Source organism: Alosa sapidissima, chromosome 12 (genome assembly GCF_018492685.1).
Source record: "Alosa sapidissima isolate fAloSap1 chromosome 12, fAloSap1.pri, whole genome shotgun sequence".
NCBI lineage: Eukaryota > Metazoa > Chordata > Actinopteri > Clupeiformes > Clupeidae > Alosa > Alosa sapidissima.
In genome coordinates, this window is record NC_055968.1 from 32,500,555 (window position 1) to 32,505,554 (window position 5,000).

Genomic DNA, 5,000 nt, shown 5'->3' on the forward strand with positions numbered 1-5,000 from the left:
TCTGTGGCTGTGGCTTATAATGTGACTTCAAATAGAATGCTTGGCAAAGTGGAAATGGTTCCATCAATTAGGTTCAGATACTGGTCAGAATCCCATGGAGTCAAGCAGGGAACCAACCAACCTATGATTATGGATAGAAAGAACATTTTGAAAAGGAAAGGAGTAAGGCAATGAGGAGCAATGCTATAGTGGAATACTCATGTTGCTGTATCAGCAGATGAGAAGGACCTCTTGAGCAACTAGACCATGTTTTAAACAATCACAAGAACAGCGGATGTTCGGATGTTAGCAAATGCACACTTTCATATAATATATAGAACCAACACCCACCCACCCACCCCCCACACACACACACCCCTGGCATAGCGCCAGCTATGTGCCGCATCCTTCCGTTTTGCTCCACTGGTGAAAGGTCCACTTGAGGTGCTCATTTTTTGCTCCTCTACTAAAAAGCCAGACGTAGCAGGCGCACCAGACATACAAAGGTGGTCCTGGGATTGTTTCAATGAATTAACCTTCTGTTAAATTATATGTAATTCATTAGGTTCTCAGACATCTGTTTCTTTATTAAAAGTACTTAAAAAAATGACAAATGGTCTGCCCCCAGGTATGGTAATGGTCTACAACCATTTTTTTTTCTTTTACTTTAAATATAGATGTAAGGTGTTATCATTCACATCAATGTATTAAGCATGAAATGAATGATTGATTCAAGGAATAATAGCCTAGTAATTTACAACTGTCCCCAAGGTTTGACAACTGTCCCCATAGGTTACATAAAACACTAGGCCTACATTAAAAATGTATGTCTATAAGGTTACTCAGAGGAAGTAATATCATACGACATAGGTGACATAGACGTGTGCATGTGCTCTCGGTCAGCCAACACATTTCTATCTCCATAGTTTGTGATCCTGGCTGCCTGCATCCTCTGCTGCTGGGCCTCTCTCTTCATGGCCTCTCTCTTTGCCCTCTCTGATGGTAGGATGGGCTTAGACACCTCACTGCAGTGGAAAGCCCGAGCTGTCTGTCTCTGCCGGTCCTGGGCTCTCGACCAGAGAATCATCACCATCACTAGATAGATAGATAGATAGATACTTTATTGATCCCCAAGGGGAAATTCAAGGCCTCAGTAGCATACAGACATCACACACAACATACACTTACAGCAGAAAGAGTAAATATAAGTATATACATATAACAAAACTCCACTGTACAATAGAGACAGTAGAAGATAAGAAAAACTAAAAAACTAAAGACTAAATATACTATATAAATTAAATTTTAAAAATCCACAGTGTGCTTGAGGATCAAGCATGAGACGCTTGCAGTGACAGGGCCGGGACTGGGCCTGTGATTCTCTGTGCATGGTGAGGTGCTCAAGAGAGTGAGTGTCATGGTGAAGGTGCAAAAAGTAGTGCAACAGTAGTCCAACAGTGCAACAGTGCAAGAATAAGGTCTAGAGACCAGCTTAGATAATATGGACAAATAAGAGAGTAATGTATAATGTAGACAAGGTAATGTATAATGTAGACAAGGTAATATAAAAACTATGCGAGTGCAAGAATAGGTTGAGGTAATAAGGTTACAGCCATTCAGTATTGTAGCAGAAGCCATTGGTCATGTGTGCTAATATAGCATTAAAAAAACAGTGTAGCAGTAAAACAGTAGTAAAACATTAGGCAGTAAAGACAGTAGGCCTATATATTCAACCACAGTTTAATTTTAAATATGTTTAAATGTAAATGACACACCTAATGGTAGGCTAACTATGCATATGTCCATTCAGAGAAGGCTGGTGATCTGTCAAATTATTTTATTGTTGTTGTCGTCATTATTACCACAAACACGAATTGACAACGATCAATCTTATATCTTGCCTGCTTATTACAGGGAAGCAACACCAGTATTCAATTCGTTAGGAACTTCACATGTGGAGGAGCAGCAGGTTGTGTCCATACCCAACAATACATAAACACACACACGCACACACACACACACACACACCATCAGCCCACACTAGACATATGGCAGATAATAAAAACGTTGCTGCATGAGCCCCCATTAATGCACAAATAGGCTGACACCAGACATAATTTCACTGCATTTCTTACTTCCAGTAACTATATGCATGTGACAATAAACTTCCTTGTATCCTTGTATCCTTTCTCCCGTCGCTCGCGTTGAGAAGTTCAGCCAAAGACAACCAAACGGGAACGTTGTGTGGAGGGAGACTGCAACCACAGAAGAACGTTTCAGTTGGTTGGTTCCCTTAACGTTATAACCCTTATAACCTTTAGGGAACGTTCCCTAACCGTTAGTTTTTGGTTTGGTTCGATCTAACCTTTAGAGAACCATAAACTAACGTTCCCGAACGTTCCCTAAACCAGTGTTTTTCAACCTTTTTTGTGCCACGGCACACTTTTGATACTTAAAATGTTCCACGGCACACTAACATCCTGTGTGAAGAAAAAAAAGGAAAAAAAAACATACCATAGCTTAAAATTTCAAATAATACACAGATATGGCCCTATTATGGCTTCTATGCAAGACCTGCTCAATAAAACAAGCGCCCTCTGTTTCATTTGTAGGTGACTATATCTAATTTAATTGTTGTTATGAACTGGATATGTGATGATTCTGTGAATACTGGATATGGGGCCCCCTTTGTACAATGCCTGCATAGTGCATACCACAAATAGTGCAATCATACAATCAATGAGAGCATGTGGTTATAAATTCTTTGATGCAACAGTTGCTTTTCTGGACCAGTGAGTGACATTTGGGTAATTTTCTGCGGCACACCTGATCTCTCACGGCACACTAGTGTGCCCCGGCACAGTAACTGTTCTAGAATCTTTGATAGCTACCGTCGGGAACTTTTTTTGCACTTTTGAGTAGCCTAAGAACTTAAGGAAACCGGCGCGTATGGTTAGGAGGACACTTGCGAAGACGGCATAAGTTACGCTAGGCTACTCAGAAATTGTTTGCCAGATGATTGCAGCCTAATTGATCATTTAAATGTAACCTAAAAATCACATTATTTAGGAGGATTAGTCTCGCAAAAAGGGGTGAGGCTCTGTTTCAAATGAGTAGCCCTCCATATAATTTGGGTCCTTCAGGTAGCCCTCATTCCCTAACAAGTTGGAGACCCACAAACCTACTTCTTCGAAAAAACGCCTTGCCTGATATAAAGCTAAAAAAAATCACCACCTCAAAATGAAATAATATGGGTAAATTATACATTTTCTGAATCCTTAGAGTCGTACCAGTATTGCAGTGTTTGCATTTTGTATCTCTGATGCTCCCTGATCCCACATAATTAAAAGATGATTTAGGCGGAAATGGCAGGAAAATATGTGCGATTAAAAGTTTGAAGACCTCCAGGGTCGGCTGTATTTGTCCAAAGTGTTCACAAACGGACTTGCATGAAAGATAAGATTGTTCTCTTTAAAATATCAAACATAATATATATGACATATATATATGATACAAATATGCAAATGTCTTTAACAAAAGCCAATAGCAAGATAGGCACCTGCGACAGAAATATTTTTTCAACAGGGTAGGGTAACTTTAACAGCTGATAACACTAATTTAGCTGTGACTCCAGAAGGGTTATCATACAAAAATGTTAACTACAGACATCTTTTCAAAAAGTATAAGCAACCTTTACCACCTGAGTGGTACCGACATCTCATCTGGCCCATGGACTAATTATATAAAAAACACAGATTTAAATTACTTCAACCATATTCATGCAAGTCAGATTTATATAATTACCCTACCTTTCTTTGGTTAGGTTACAAAACTCCTGGATTGTTTTGCAGTTGATTAGTCTGACAAGCTCTAGACATGAGCATAAAGATGTTGGCTATGCAGATATGTATCATATGAGCTGGTCAGAGTGTAGGATGTCAGTTTCACACTAGAGATCTTGTGGTTGGTGGTCTTCCTTGACACTGTTCCTGTTCATTTCTATCTCTTTCTCTCTCCATCTCTGATAAGGGGTGTAGATAGATAGATACTTTATTGATCCCCAAGGGGAAATTCAAGGTCTCAGTAGCATACAGACATCACAAACAGCTAACAGCAGAAAAAGTAATAAAAGTATGTAATATAACACAACTAAGCAATAAGGACAGTAGAAGATAAAGAATATAGTAAATACAAATTATACTAAATAACAATAAATCTAAATCAAGTCTAAAGCTGTATCAACATAGTGTGCTTAGGGGTAATTAAGCTTGAGGCGCTTGCAATGACTGAGGCAGGGACTGAGCCTGTAAGGTAAGGTGCTCTGTGCCGGTGAGTGTCATGGTGATGGTGCAAATGAATAAGTCCAATAGTGCAAGAATAAAGTCTAGAGACCAGCATAAAATAAATATGGACATATAAGAGAGTAGAAAAGGTAATATTAAAAAACTATATCAGTGCAAGAATGCACTGATATAGCACACACTAAGAAGGACACACTAATCCTAGCACAAAGAGCTGCCTGCTACAACAGCGGTGCTCGGGGAGCAGTGAGAGGTTAGGTGCCTTGCTCAAGGGCACTTCAGCTTTTCCTACTGGTTGGGGTTTGAACCAGCAACCCTCCGGTTACAAGTCCAAAGCGCTAACCAGTAGGACACGATGATGATCCTACTACCAAAAGAGGAACCACACATGACCACTAAGGGTCAGAATGAGAAGCTAGTACCCGGAATCCTCCCCAGCTTAGTTCATCAGACAGATGAACGGACATTTCATTTCTTAATTACTCAGGTCTTGGAGGGAGCTTTCATCCTGGAACCTTCCTCTGCTTTACGCTACAGAGTTGAGAAGTGGCACGGCGCTTGATCGGTAAGAATGCATCTCTGGTAAGGAGAGGAAAGGAGCTCTGACAGCCTCTCTGCTGCTGATGAGAGTGTCTCTGCTCGTACCACAAATTAATAACAATAACAAAACACCCAGAAACTCCAAAGAAATCAATGGGTCCTTACAAAACCAGAGCAAAT